Source organism: Psammomys obesus, unplaced genomic scaffold (genome assembly GCF_907164565.1).
Source record: "Psammomys obesus unplaced genomic scaffold, mPsaObe1.curated_primary_1811, whole genome shotgun sequence".
Taxonomy (NCBI): domain Eukaryota; kingdom Metazoa; phylum Chordata; class Mammalia; order Rodentia; family Muridae; genus Psammomys; species Psammomys obesus.
In genome coordinates, this window is record NW_026596427.1 from 142,580 (window position 1) to 159,480 (window position 16,901).

The following is a 16,901-nucleotide window of genomic DNA, read 5'->3' on the forward strand; positions in this document are numbered from 1 at the left end:
TCTATCTATCTATCTATCTATCTATCTATCCATCCATCTATCTTTCTATCTATCTATTCAGTTTATATCCTGACTACAGCCCCCTCCCTCCTCTCCTCTTATTCCCTCCTTCCACCCTCTTCTCCTTTTCCTTCTCCCCTTATCCTCAGAAAAGCAGAGCCTTCTCCCCCTTGCCAACTCACCCAGGTATATCCAGTCCTGTCAGGACTAAGCACATCCTGTTTCACTGAGGCCCCACAAAAATTCTCCCTAGGACCTTACCTCCAAAAATTACTACTTTTCTTTTGGAGACATTTCAGGCAGACATAGGATTACCTGAGCCTGATAATTCCGTGTGGAAACTCAGATGGGGATTTATTATGTGAACCCGCTACTTTTTAGCATACTCTCATAACACTTCAAGTCCTTACATTCTTGTTAGTTCCTAGGATTTCTCTTCTAGCAAAATTTGAGGCTGCTCCCGTTACACTGAGACCTAACTTCACTGACATTTTTCTACGAAGAAATCAGCTCAATATATCATTCTATCTGAGCTTCCTAGGGAATACAGAACTGAGCATTTTGTAGTATCTGCCTGTGGGAGCCTTTTTGGAATGCACACTATGTGTAGTTCATAGTCAGATGATGACCTGAACAAATGGCCTGTTTTGAGACTTCTCAGCATTTCACATGGATGTTGTTTCTCCCTAAGAGTTATAAATTGAAAGTGAGGATGATTCACCATCCTTTTGATCACTTCAAGAATGTATATCAAGGACACAGCACTTTAGGATCCCACAGTGTCCCAAGTGTCCTTCAGATAGTCCTCATTTATACTCATCACATTTACATCCAACGGAGCCAAATCCTGGCAACCTTTCTTAAATGATCCCTATAATGTGGTGTGACTGTCTTCCCAACCCTTATTCATCTTGTTTGTTGTATCTTGTTCAAAGGGTTTGAGGGAAATTACATAACCTAAAAAGCCTGACCAGTTTTGCTGATTACAAACCTTGAAGAGAAGTCTCTTTCCCAAGAATGTGAAGTTGAGCAATGTCAACACAACACAGGACAAAAAGTGACTTAATTGATAAATACATCCTTTTGTTCCCAAGTAACTTCTAAGGGATAACACCAAATGAAATTTAAAACACCTTTAGGGGCAAGAGAGATGGTTCCGTGGTCCAGATCACTAGTTTTTCCAGAGGATCTGAGTTTGACTTCCAGCACCTACATGGTGGCTTAGGACAACAGGAAATGCAAACAGTTCCAGGGAATCTGAGGTCCTCTTCTAGCCTCCAGGGGCATCAGACTCACACATAGTGCACATATATATGTACATGCAGGCAAAACTGCAAAGCCCAGAATAAAAAAATAAGTAAAATTCTCTAAAAGTATACTAAAACAAAGTAAGGAATACCTTCTAAAGCTGACATGATAATCTGAAAACTATGATAAAGGTGAATTGAAATGGAAGGGAACTAATGTTAAAATGTATTAACCTAATGCTCTTGGCCAAGTACCAATTAAGTTTTGTGATAATATAATAAACTGTTCTTTTTTGTTTGTTTTTTGTTTTTGTTTTTTTCAAGGCAGGGTTTCTCTGTGTAGCCTTGGCTATCCTGTACTCACTTTGTAGACCAGGTCTCAAACTCACAGCGATCCACCTGCCTCTGCCTCTCTTACAGGGATTGCAGGTGTGTCATGGGATTACCACCATGCCTGGCTGTTTGTTCTTAATAGTATATTCTATTGGCTTTATTTTTATTTGGGTATTCATTGATACTCTATAATACACTAAGACATCTTCATTATTATCTGTGCAATTTTGCTTCACATTTGTCTGTGTGCTTGTGTTCTAAATAAAACATGTGCATGACAGAGATCTCAAGATAAGTAATGTTGTACTGCAGAATACATACACATACACACACATATATGATAAAGGGGTCTAAAATAATTTCATTCTTTACATAAGGATTGACCCAGATTATTTTCTGAGCCTTGAGTATTTAGAGTCTATCCATTTTGCATGTCATTGATCATATTGTATTATCTCTTTCTCTCTTTTACTCACTCTTCTCAGTTCTTTTAAAATTTTTGTTGATTATATTTTTAATTCCAAATCAGCATGTTCATTACTGTCTCTCTTTTAAATCGTGTGAAATACATTTTGGGATTGTACAAAAGAGCAAATTATGGTTCAGTTCATGGTCAGCATCAGTTTGGGATAAGTTGGATAAAGCACACCAAGACTTTAAGACCAACTTCATTTTACCAGCTGGGTGAGCTTGGGTACATTACCAAACTCTATGACACATACACAATACATCTGTGGAATAACTTTATATCTATATCTCTATATCTATATCTATCTATCTATCTATCTATCTATCTATCTATCTATCTATATCTTTTAAGATTGGTGACGTGTGGTTATTGTATGCAAAGTCCCATGCACAATGCCTGCAATGCACTGAGACATTAAGAACTCTCTATTGCCTCTTGATTAGTTTCTTTAGGTGTACAGATTTTAGTAGGTTTATCCCATATTATATGTCTATATGAGTGAGTATATACCGTGTGCATCTTTTTGCTTCTGGGATAGCTCACTCAGGATGATCGTTTCCAGATCCCACCATTTATCTGCAAATTTCATGATTTCCTTGTTTTTTATTGCTGAGTAGTATTCCATTGTGTAGATATACCACAATTTGTGCATCGATTCCTCCACTGAGGGGCATCTGGGCTGTTTCCAGCTTCTGGCTATTACAAATAAGGCTGCTTGCTAAAATGCTCAATTCCTATCCACAAAGGCAAAGAGGATGGACATCAGAATAAGAAGAAAAGAGGGAACAAGTCAGGAGCCTGACACAGAGGACCTCTGAAAAGCTCTGCCCTGAAGACTATCTATGTAGATGCTGAGACTTATGGGCAACCTTTGGGCAGAGTGCAGGGAATCTTAGGAAAGAAATGGCAAACAGTAAGATCTGGAGAGGACAGGAACTCCACAAGGAGAGCAACAGAACCAAAAAATCTGAGCACAGGGGTCTTTCCTGAGACTGATATTCCAACCAAGGACTATGCATGGAGATAATCTAAGACCTCTGCACAGATGTAGCCCATGGCAGTTCAGTATCCATGTGGGTTCCATTGTAATAGGAACAGGGACTGTCTCTGACATGAACTCATTGGCCTGCTCTTTAATTACCTCCCCCTGAGGGGTGTACCCGCCTGCGGGACTAGTAATTCGTGGGGTCTCCAAAGAGGACCATGCCTGAAAGAAAAACGGACAGAGAGAAGAACGGACTCAAGCAAATGTGCACTTGTCAAGAGTCAAATTTTATTGAACCGGAGCAGGTTTTTAAGGCCAACCTTAGATAGGGGCGGGGCGAGGGAGGAGCACAGTGTAGAACACTCAGGGAGGGGTAGGTTGAAAAGTCTTACTCTAGAGTTTCTGAACTCAGGGAGGGGCAGGGTGGAAGTTACAAAATCTTCTTGGCCCGGGGCCTGGAACACTTTGCAGTTATCTCGGGAAGTCATGGTATAGTTAGCACATTTCTGCAACTGTCAAGCAGGATGTTGGTCAACCGGGTGCAGCAGGGTGGGGGGAATGAGAAAAGGTCAGAAGTTTTTCAGGGTTTGTCTCCAACAGAGGGGGAAGCAGCATTACCAGGCCACAGAAGAAGGCAACAGAGCTACTCCTGATGAGATCTAATTGACTAGGATCAGAAGGAAGGAAAAGAAGTCCTCCCCTATCAGTGGACATGGGGAGGGGCATGCATGCAGAGGGGAGAGGAAGGGAAGGATTCGGACAGGAGGAGGGAGAGAACCACAGGGGGGATACAAAGTTAAAAAATGTAATTAATAAAGAAAAAAGAAGAACTCTCTACTGTTTCTACAGTTTTGTAGTAATGGTAGAGACAAACCACAGAGGATACCATTACACACTGATGGTTTTTTAAACCGAAAAGGTAACAAAAAATTTAACACAGTAGGATATGGAACTATAATCAGTTCAAAATGCTACTTACAAAGAAAATTTAAGAATAAGTTCTCTCATCAAATCATATTTTTAGTAGATGTGTGTTTTACAGATAAATCTTCTAAGACTCTATTTAAAGACCAGATTTGACCTTCTGCCCCAGTGGTCCCATCACATTATATTGATATTGTAATATGATGTAATCTGTAAGCACTGTGGGCCACATTCACAGATATTCAGGGGTGCATGCAGCCCTCCAGCTACAGTCTTAGTACACCTAAGGGTGTTCCTATTTTCATTTACTTAACTATTACCCCAAAATGCATATATAGTCTGCTCTCCAAATACACAAACACAGGCACAGACATGGGTGAAAGTGAAAGTTTAAGTTTAAATATCTTTTCAGTGAAATGGTTTTCCCAGTTCATAACAAAAAGTGTTGTCCTGGTGACTACTGTGTTTCTATCCTCAAAGAGCACAGGGCATTTTCTATGCATGCCCCAGGTGGAGATTCCTTCCAGTTTATCCACAGTCCCGTGATAACTGTTCAGAGTAATTGTCTGTGCTAGGCCTAGAATCTCAGTTCTGAGCATTGATCTACAGCTTCATCTAGCCACCATGCAGCCAACTCAGATTTACCTGTCACTTTGGGACATGCAGGTATCCAATGTCTAATATTACCTTATCTAGAAAAATTTATACTAAGAGTCCTCATTTTTTCATCCTCTTCTTTGGCTTCCCTTAGGAAGTATCTGACCACCTTCCTTCTATTATAGATTCTATGTCTCTTGATGTGTTTCTGTTTCTCTGTCTATGTCTCACTCTGTCTCTTTGTCTGTCTGTGTGTATGTGTGTTTTCAGATGTGAGTCTGTATGAAGGTGCATGTATACATGTATGTAGATGGCAGTGGTCAGACTCTAAGTGTCAGTCCTCATTCACTGTCAACCTTGACTTGAGACACAGGCCTGGAATTCACCTTCTAGGTTAATATGACTGGCCAGTGGGTATCAGAGGTCTGTCTTTACTTCCCTCAGGGCTGATATTACAAGTAGGCATCAAAACACCAAAATGTTTAAAGTAGGTTCTGGGGCTTAAACACAAGTTCTCATGCTTGTACAGTATGTACTGACCAAGCTATGTCCATATTATATGATGGGTTAGACTCTAACATTTGATATGCAGGATCTGAGTCTACTTTGCTCTGCATCTTTTGTACCTGCTAAGATCTTCCCATAGAAGAGCTGCTCAATTAATACTCAGGTAACTAAAATGCAAATAAGCAGGAACTCAAGTTTCTTATTTTTTTTCTTACACTCCTAAAACAGCTAACACAACCCACATAACATGTACTCAATTTCACAGGGAGAAAAAAAGACTAAAAGTAATAAAAAAAGCCAAGATTTTACTACCATTTTTATATTTTTCTTTATCTCATGATATCTTTAACTTTGTTGGAGGATAAGTATCCCTTTTTTCCCACAAAATTATTTTTCTGATGCCATATAGTTGATTTCTTTTTTTTTTTTTTTGGATCACATTCATGTAAATATATTTAGACTGTTTTTATAAAATATCGGATTTCTTACTCTTCTACCTGATAGATTCCAATGTGTTAGTTGTGACATTTATAAATTGAAAATGAAAAGAAAACTTTCAACTAAAGTAAGGAGTACTTAACACTAGAAAAAAAGAAAAAACTAAATATCAATTCAAAAAACATAAATAGATCATATACTTTATTTTCACCAGCTTCATTTGGTGCTCTACTAGCTGGAAGCTTATCTGATTTTGTTAACAAAAACTGAAAAGTTTGCTTCATATGTCACTAAAACTAAAAGTATCCTGTAGCCATTACAGTGGAATAACCCTAGTCCTTACAGATGTGCCAAGCTCTGTTGAAATACTTGCTCAAGTTTTTCTCCATTATCTTCTGAAGTCTCTTCATTATGAGATGGATAAAAACAGGGAATAGTATTCTTGAACTTGGCCAATACTTCTTAAACTTTCAACTTGCTGTTTTCAGTGTGTGAGCTCAGGGATTCCATCCAGATTCATAGCATAGAAGCTCACTGCCTGGAAATCCTTGCTACTCTAGGTACTTATAGTACTGAATCTTGGGTGATGAGCTTTCAGGTTTCCCCAAAAGGTTTCTGGCTTCCCTCTATTATAAAGCTCCTTTATAAGAATTCTTGAACTTCCTCCTCAGAGTCACTGTTGCTATTTAAAACAATACACTCAGTAGAAGTATCAGAGTCCAATTATTTACTTTCATTTTCTGTGTATATGTGTGTGTGAACATGTGTGTGCATGTGCATGTTTGTGTATATGTACACGATTATGTGTGTTTGTGCATGCACCTGTATGTTCATCTGCGAATGTAGAGGTCAGTTTCTAACCTTGGTTACTATTCCTTGGGAGCTGTTCATTTCATTTTTGTGAGAAAAGATTTATCATTAAAATCTGAAAATATTAAGTTATATTAGAGTAAAACAATAAACTCCCTGAAATAATAGGTGATAATGTTTTGCCATATATGCATTGTCTTTTTGAAATAAAGTCTAGTGTTTACAGCAAATGATAATAGAATTTGCATTGTATAATGTAGGGATGGTCTGTCTGATATAAATAAAGTATCTCATTAAAAGAGGGAGGAACTTCACAAGTAAGCAAGCCTAGATGAACAACCCTGGGGAAGGATCCTCTTGTCTCTAAATCCTCAGTGCTGACATTGCAAGTACATGCCACTACACCTATTTTGTGTTGTTTTGTTTTGTTTAACACGGGTGCTGGAAATCAAACACAGGTCATCATACTTGTATGACAAGCAATTTGTTGATTCTGCTATCTTCCCCACACACAAACAAGAGTTCTATTCTTGAGAAAGCCCAAGCCACTGATAAGATTCTCATAACTGATAAAGTCTACCTTACTGGCAAGTATGTATGAAGGAGCTCACATCCTTCAATTCAATGTCAAAGATTAATGTCATGTTCTCAAATGTTCTACTGTGAATCTCAGAGCAGTGTTCACTATGACTTGGATGTGGTTGAAAAAATATCCATCAAAGTTCATATACTGAAAGCCTGTCCACAGTACAATATTATTAAGGTAATAGAACCTTTAATGGATAAGATCTAACACAAAATAATTGAATTAATAATGAACTACCTTTAGAAGGGATAAATGCTGCTTATGGTTAGAATTAGCTGTTGTGAAAGTAGATTATAAAATGAAGTGATTTCTCTACCCCTAACACAAACTTTTTGCAGTTTGTTTGTTTTTACTTTGATAGTCCTCTTTCCATTTCTTCTTCATATTGTAATTTAGCCATAGCACCCTTGCCAATGTGCTGACAAAAATGCTAGTTTTGTCATCCATCATTTCTTTATAAGCTGCTTATGTTCAAGTATTTTGCTATTATAGGAAAGAAATGAACAGGGTATTCTTTGTATTTTTTGTTGAAAATTTCTATCATTGCTGCTTTTATAATCAGTATTTTAATTTTATATTTGTATGGCAGAAACTGCATCAATATTCTTGCTTTCCTACATAGAAAGACCTTTCTGTGAGCTCTCAGTGAAGGTTGGCACCATAGAGTAAGTCACACTTTCACCGTGTTGCCTCTTGGCACATTCATCAAATTCTGTACATGAAACACCTGCAGCAATAGTAATATTGAGTAGACATTTATAAGGATCCTTGAATGCCATCACTAGTTACACTCCAGACACATCACCTGAAGGGGGGAGTGAAAGTAGTGGTATGCAGGAGCTGTGTTCCCCAGTGCTTGTGTCAGGACCAATCTAGTTGTGGTGCAGCCTGTATCACCAGGTAGAAAAGTAGACTATTTGGAAGATTACATCATCTGGATGAGATTAGACAGTGAGGGTCAACTCTGAGCCATCAATCTTGAGAAAAGCTTCTTCAGGGTGGCTGCTGGTACCTCTGCCACTGGAAATCCCAGTTCCATGGCCATAACCCAGAGTAACTCTTTTCACCAATGTGGTTGAGAACAATGATGGCAGTGTGTCTTGGGTGAGCATTGACCTTTCCACCTGATGTCACCAAAACCTCCTGGCTGGGAAAGCCCTGGAAACTTGGTGACAAGGATATGGGAACGTGGGTCCTGGTTCCCACTGTGGATGCATCCTGGGAAGCCTAAGAGGCTGTATCTCTTAATGGCATCATTTTGGAAGCTGTACACTCAAAAGGGTATCCTCGATGTATAAAGACTTCAACTCGAATCATGGGATATCTATGGATAGCTCTGTAGGCATAATATTATTGTGTGCCATATAAAGATTAAAATGCTCATTTCTGTGTCCCACTTATCTGATTGCAATCACTGTTCTGAAACTCTCCTGTCTAAACATTGCTCCCCAATATATCAATAAAATAGCTTAACAGTGAATCATTGAGCAGGGTAGAGAAGAAGGCTGGACTTCCTGACAGCTAAGGGAGGAGAAAAGAGAGAGGAAGTGGGCCTCAGCCATGGGCAGATGTCCAGAAGACATCACGTGAAAGAGCCTGAGCAGAGAAAGAAAGAAAAAAAAAAAAAAAGCAAGTATCTCTGAGATTTTGGTGAGGAGGAAAATAGGCTAGCTTAGAGGTTTAGAACAGATTAATAGCTGCTCAGTATTATTCCTTAAAACCTTGTTAAATAACATAGTTGAGTCTCTATTATTTGGGTGTTAGCAGGGAAAAAAGAGAAACTGCAACACGCAATTTTAAAACAACCACTAACATTTTTCCATGAACACAAATAAAACATCAATTTTCATATGGCCTTGTTCTGGTTAAACATTGGACACTTCACAGAACACTGAGCATAAAGAGATCCAAAGGAGCATGGCTGCTCCATATCTCCCATGCCACCTGGCTCCTGAAAGATGAAGCTTGCAGAATCCTATGATCAAGCTTTGGGGAAAATGCTTACAAGCTAGGCTATATCTGTCAATGACTAGGGAGAGAAGATAGTGCTGAAGAGATACCAAAGGAAGGAACTCTGGATCTCAGTGCCCTTGGAATCATAAACACCATTCAGCTCTTCTTCATCCCCAAGGACTTCTGGGGAAAGGACATCTTTGGTATCCAATACTACCTGGTAGAGCAGGTCAACCAGCATCTGCTCAGGGATGTGCTAGCTGAGCTCAGAGCACTGGAGAGACATGTGCACATAATGTGACCTGAGGCTCTAGACTGGCAAGAACACAGAACATGCATCTGGAGTTAGGAAAATTTCAGACTCATAGAAAATAAGAGCAATTTGACTTTGACTAGTATGTGGGTGCCAGAAGGCCAGGTCACAGTCTTCCTGCCATGCACTATGTTATGTGATGCTTGTGTATTTTATATATCTGTGCTCTTTTCTGTCACGAGACTTTTTGTTTCTTTAAAAGAAAAGAGTTATGTTATGTGAATATTTTTTTTTATTTTAATCCCAAGTGTGGGATATGGAACTGCTTCAGATTGTCCATAGCTCTTAACTATGATTGTCCCGTTATCTGGGAGAGGCATGGTTTTCACTAGCTACAGATAGTTTAATTCTGGAGACTCTGGAGAGGGCATAAATGGGAGAGTCCTGAAAGGGCCTGTGGCAACTGCTCTCCCTGCTGCAGCCACGATGCTGGTTTCTGCTGCTGCATTTGTTATTGATGGTTTGCTAGACTGCTGGATAGTTTGACAAAGAAGGTTGAACATGCCACCAGGAATTCGACACCACTAGTTAACAGGAAGTAGGCTAAAATGGAGTCTCCACTCCTTCCCCCTCTAACCTTGTTTCTTGCCTACCTAGTTGGAAGGGATTGGGGTGGAAAAGGGTGGTAGTTATAAGAACCCAATAGGGTAGCCCAAAAAACTACACCAAAAGTTTTCATTTTCAATTTGTCTTCATGCTCTATCTTCTAATGCAAGTTTCAAGACTGGTTCACATAGTAGGAACTTCCACAAGAAGACATTAATCTTATCTTTAAACACTTAACATAGGATGGTACTTCACACATTTAATCCCAGCACTCTGGAGATAGAGGCCAGGCAATATAATCTCTGGGAGTTTGAAATTGGCCTGCCTGATCTACATAGCAACGGAGCAAGTATCACAACAAACAGAGCCACATATTGAGACACTATCTCAAAAAAAAAAAATCAGGGCCACAGAATGCTGTTCAGTATAGTGTCCAGGGTTAGGACTATTTGTTTCTCCTCCTCCTCCTCCATCTTCTTTTAAGGCAACGTTTCACATAACCCTGGGTGCTTTCAACCTCCCTGTATGGCAAAAATAAACTTGAACTTCCTATCCTCTTCTGTACCTTCTGACAAACACATACCACCAAAGCCAGCTAGACAACTGACACTTGTGTGACATCATCTATGTCCTATATACTGTTCTAAGCATATTCTGAAAAACCTTTTTAGGAAAGTACCATACAGATCAAGAAACAAAGCTGGACTGTATATAGTGGAGAATGTTTTGAAATCCTAGCACTACAAAGATCAAGGCAAGAAAACTGCACACATAGTGAGACCATGTCAGTAAAGAAAGAAAACCACAAACAAAGAATTGAAGTTCAGAGGGGCATGTGTTGGAAAGGGTCTGGGAAAACTGGAGAGGGAAAGTGAGTTCGATCAAAAGACACTGAATATGAATACCAATATGAAATTTCAAAGAATAAATAAAATGTGAAAAGTTTTTAAAGTAAAAAAGAAGAAGAGAGCAGTTGATGCAGCTACTTTGATAGAAAACAATGAGGTCTTGTGATCTCCTGTATCAGGAGGTAATTATTTTGTCTTTTAGGAAACTTCTACTGCAGGTTTCAGGGTAAGCATTGTTCTAGGCATACAAATGGCCAGTTTGACTTCTTATTGTTGTTGTACACTGATAAACACAGTAAAGCAAGTTATTTTTTTCTTAGGCTACAACCCACTACTGTACCTATTTTTTAACTTGAAAGACAGCAAGACAGAGCCTCCATTCAAGAGTGCAGATGTTTGTTTGGTTGGTTTTTTCAAATTTTACGTTAGTGTTTTCATGTTAACTCTTCTCAGGACCTAACCTTCCTTCCATTGCAGCTCTGAGACTGATGTTTTATTTTTGTGGATACCCTGCTTTAGCCTTCCAAGTGCTGAGATTATAGCTGTGTGTGCTACTAAACCTGGCTCTGAATTTCATACTTGAAAGTACCATGGAGACATGGTAATATAGATCAGCGGTAGATAGTTTGCTTATTGTATGGGGTTCTAAGGTCATTCCTCACCATTGCAAACAACAACAACAAAGCCAAACAAAGTGCTCTGATAGATCAATATCCTAAAAGACAAGTATCTGACTCAGAAAGACAAACACCAAATATTTCTATTCATAAAAAACTAGACAAAACGGAGAAGACATGAAAGTAGAAAAGGGCAAAGGAGATTATTAGGATGGTTAAGTGGGACAAGAAAAGATAAATGGGAAATACATATAATTGATGTATATTTTTAAAAATGTTATAAAATATTATTATTATGTACAAAATTATGTACTAATATTGAGAATTAAATAAATGTAGTTTCACTCTCACTGTCTCCCTCCCAAAGAGAAGACATTCTCTAAGACCCACACAGGAAAGTGTAGGGGTGAAACATTCAACCATCCTTGCCAAGGAATACACAGGAATGATAGTTCAGTAGAGACTGGCTCTCTTGAGCAGCTCAGGCTCTAAGTCCTTACTCAGTGTCTTCCTTTGAAAACCCTGCAGGGCCATGGTCTCTCTTGTTCACTGATGACTGCACATTAAGACTAATTGTCTCATTTCTTCTAGAACTGAGGCAAAACACGACAGTCATCCATGAACCAAATGATACATTTTCTTTCAATGAATTAAAAATATTCATGCCCTAGTAAAATTATCATGACAATAATGAGAAGACAATTCACAAACTATGTTTAGAAATAATGTTCTAAAGATATAGTTGATAGAGGGCTGCTTCAGAATGTCCAAGTATATCTAATACTCAAAGGTAAGTATAAAATTCAATGTAAAAATGGGAGAAAGACCTAAAAAATGCCTCACCAGAATTTACAGAATATAAATATGTTCTGACATCATATGCCACTAAGCAACTGCAAACTAAAAGAAAAATGCAATACCACTACTCATCTACTAGAAGAGACCAAATACGAAAGAGTAACAAAAGAAAATCTTGGTGGTAAGCAGAAGTTTCTGAGGCTACTAGAGAATAACAGCTCCATTCTGTGAATATCTCCTAAAACAGGAAAGTAGAAAGAATAGGCATTGGGGACAATTTGGAGACACTGGAATTCAGCTTGGGCTTAGTGGTTTTTCTCATAAGTATGGGTACGGCTTTTTCCATCTTGAGACACAATTATTAGACAGAGACAAATGACAAGAATGTGAGCTTTAAGTGATTCAGGCACCTAAATATGTGCAACAAGAGCCCACTTTCATCACTGGTGAGGATGCAGAAAAGTACAATCACATTGAAACACAATTTGAACATTTCCTGCAAAAGCATACAGACTTTTACTGTAGAGTATAACCATTATGCGACTTCATATTTATCCAAACAAGTAAAAAACTTAATATCTATGCAATAATCTGCACATAATGGCTTATGGAAGTTTTATTTGTAGCTGCTCAAGGTGCTAGCAATCAACTTGTTTGTCAGTTTTTGATCACACAGATAACCTGAGGTATTTTTAGCCCATGTCATTAAAATAGAGACCTGTCCTCTAACTTTGACCTTACTACTTCAGTTGATCATAATTTGAACAAATTTTGTGTGGTAGAGCACCCACAAATTTAGCTTTCTTTCAAAAAAATTTAATGAGTTATCAAGCCATTAAAAGATACACAAGTAACGTTTGTCCATATTACTTAATGAAAGAAATCAGGATGGAGAGGATACATGGTGAATATTCTATCCAATATTCTAGGGAAAGACAAAACTGTGGAGACAGTAAAATGTCAGCAGTAACTAGTACTCAGAGGGAAGAATCACATTAACATACAGGACAAAGAGTGTTTTCCAGTAAAATTATGTGGTAATAATAATCTTAATGACGAATATACTTGTCAAAACCCACATAATATACAACACCAAGATTAAAATATAATGAACTATGGACTTTCATATCTGATGTAATGATATTTAAATATATATTTACTAAATATAAAAAATGTACCACTACAGTGTGAGATGTTAATATCAAGGAGATTGTATATGTCTGGGAACTAAGGGTTGCATAGAAACTCTGTACATTTTGGTCATTTTTTTTTTTGTAAACTTAAAACTGCTCTAAAATAAACCATATGAAAGTATCTGCCTCATTGTTTTCTCTTTAATTAAAGGACTGAACACAAGGGTCTATGCCATTTTTTTCTCATATATTCATTTGTAGGTAGTCATCTCAGTTCTCCCTCAGTGTATTTTATTTGATGTCTAGTAGGGCATAAGAAGTCCTAATTGTTGACATGAAGACTTTCTTATTACAAAAAAGGCTAAGTAAATAGAAGGGCCCAAGGGGGTAATCTTGAATCTCACTGATTAGGAGAAATATATTAGACATCATGTCAGGGTGGAGAGAAGTAAAGGATTGGGTGGGGGAGGAAATGATGGGAATAGGATGGATGAGGTTGGGGAGGGTGGAGGGAGAGAGTACTAGGAGAGACAACTGCATTTGGGGTTGGATATCTGTGAAAGAGTTAGAAACCTAGGATAATGGAAACTATGAAGGAATTTATGAAGGAGACCAGTAGGGGGTTCATGTGTTGCTTTATATTCTAATGCTAAATCCTGACATGCAAGATCTGGACAGACAAGCACATTCTCACATAACCCAGGTGATGCTGTGTAAACCTTCCTCCCCAATTTAAAGTTGGTTGGTTAATACAATTAGCTAGAAGCCTCTAACAGGGCAGAAGAAAAGCAGGTGGAGCTTAGGTCCTCAAGGCTTGATGTCACAGAGAGAGACCATGAGGCAGGAGACAGAAGAAAGATAAAGAGTGATGTAGCAGGAGGAAAAGAAGCCTGAAAGAAGGAAGTCACCATGGGTCAGTATGGACCATGAGCATGTGGCCATGAAAGCTGGCCTGATGGAACACAAGCAGCCCAGACAGGAACAATTATGGTAACTAACTTGAGGTGTGAAGCTGGGGAAGAGTAAAATAGCTTAAAGGTTGATATCTACACAATTATTAAGTGCTAAAGCTTTTATAAATCCAACAGGTCTCTATCATAATTATTTGGGAACTAGCTGGAGTAGAAAAGCTCTCTAGACTCCATTTCTATAACAGTGACTCCTAGCAATAGGGAATATGGAATCTGAACCTGCTCTCTCCTCTAATTAGGCAAGATTTACAACGGAAGGATTGATACAACAATCAAGCCACAAAGCCTTAGAATCACAATCTATCCTGCCAACAAGATGTTCAGTGATAAAGATGGAGCAAAAATTGAGGGAATAGCCAACCAATGAGTGGACCAGCTTGAGATTCATGCCATGAGAGGGAACCTACCCCAACAGAATTAATAAAATTCTGCTGTACTTGCTGACAAGAGCCTAGCATAAGTGTCATCAGAGAGGACTCACCCAGCAACTGATGGAAACAGATGCAGAGACCCACAGACAAACTTTAGGAAGATCTCAGAGAATTCTATGAAAGAGGGGAAGGAAGAATTGAAGCCAGAGGGGTCAAGGTCACCATACAAAAACCTACAGATTCAATGAACTTGTATTCATAGGGGCTCAGAGACTGAATTGCCAAACAGAGAGCATGCATGGGATAGACCTAGGTCCTCTGCACATATGTAACAGTTGTGCAACTGAGTCTTCATGTGGGACTCCTACAGTAGGAGCAGGGGCTGTCTCTGATACCTGTTGCATGCCTTTGGATCCCTTTCCCCTAATTGGGCTGCCTTGTCTAGCCTCAATAGAAGTAGATGTACCTAATCTTACTGCAACTTGTTATGTCAAGGTTGGTTGATATCCATGAGAGATCTCCTCTTTTCTGAGAAGAGTAGGGAGATGAATGAGGAAGGTAGCAGAAGTGAGAGGGAGGAACTGGGAGGAAAAGGAGGGGAATCTGTGATCTGGAAGCAAAGTAAATAAATAACTTAAAATAATAAAAAGCCTGCACCTTTTATCTAGCTCTCATTCATGGAATGAGGTGACTGACTTTATCTTTCCACAATATCCATTGTTTCTAAGTTGTGGCAGACAAAGGCTGAAAAGACATCTCAGTCACCTTTGAATACAGGTGAACCCCAGTTCAGTTCCCAGAAGCTGAGTGTAGCGCTGTGTTCTTGTTATCTTAGTGTTGGGCTGGCAGAGGCAAGCAGATCCCAGAGGCTTTCTCGCCAAGTTCTACGCCAGTAAAAGGCCCTGAGGACCAAAATCGTGGGTAGTACCTGGCAACAAATAACAACCACAGTCAGTTGACCATTGACCACTGTACACAGCTGTCCCCATGCACAGAAGTAGCAACCAGATTGATGTTTTGTATTAGATTTCTCACTGGGAGTCCTAACTCAATCCTAAATCTAAATCCCAGTAGGACCATCCTTCTGCTAAGCAGGGTGTGATTGGTAGTTTTTTGTTTTTTTTTTTTCTAACTTATGCCTGAAATCTCTAACATCTGACAGCGAATTCTGTAAGAGTCTCACTGAGAAAGACTTGGTAGTTTTAGCACTATTCAGAGTTTTCACTTTATACCTGCCATACCTTGAAAATCCTGGATCTCCAGTCCCGAGCTTGGCAAACCTGAGACCAAGATCTTCATCTTCGACAGATCTTCAAAGGAGAAATTAACCCCACTCAGTCTGGGAACTCTGTCACCTGAACACAGTGTTGGTCAACTATGTACTACTTTGTTCTGGGTGAGTGCTCCAGGAGTTCATCTTCTTTACCAGGGTTTTCAGTTTCTTATAGATTGAAGACTCTATGCAAGGCAATCCTCCTTTGGGTAAGGCAGACCCTGAGTATCTTTATTAGTGTAGGAGATCTTCTGGCTGGCAGGCCTGACTCTCATGGTCATTAGCTTGTCTTCTTATAGGAATATCATTAATTTTATTCATGTTTTTAGATCTCAGATTTACTGGGAAATACCAAATTCCTAAGCTGTATGATCAGTTTCTCTATACTATAGGAAAATCACAACACAAGGCACAAAACTGAGACAGATGTTTCTTTAGAAAAACATAGGTTTGTTCCATTCTTATTCATTACAAGTCAGAATTAACCTCACATATTTACATTGAAAAGGTTATAATGTTCTGAATGTAAATTGTGAAAAATGATGGAATACGAACACATTATCTTTTGTGTTTATCTGATTTGCAAATGTAATCATTGTTTTAAAAATATTTTTTGTTTCCTTCATTCTTTCTTCTGCATCTCAGGGTTTTTATTGTTTTAGTTATGTATTTTAATCTAGTAGATTAGACACAAAATCCTTTCTTTAAAAGGGTCTAGCATAAGGTGGGCCTTATGATTTCCTCCATGCATCCTCCCAAGAGCTCAAGATATAACCTGGGTCTTATGCCCAGTTTCTTGGCCTACTATAGTAATCCCTGCCTGAACTGTGCCCAAAGCCTACACTTATGCCAAGACCACTCTGACTGTCCTAAGCCTACAGGGGCCTCCAATATCAAATCCAACCCTAGGCCAAATCAGAATCTGAACAGTTATTTCTCCCCTAGGACCTAGGATGTAACTTACCTATGCCCAATATAGAAGATCCCTTTGAGCCACATCTCACCTGTTAACTCAGCCATATCTTACACATCCTTCACCATGGTTTATCCAGGTAAGTCTACCTCATTCCAACATACCTTCCTGGAGCCTTACATTTAGCACCAAACTCCAGACTTGTAATAAGAACATATATTTTGCATGGCAGTCCTGCCCCTACCTGACTCTATTCTACTTAAGCCATA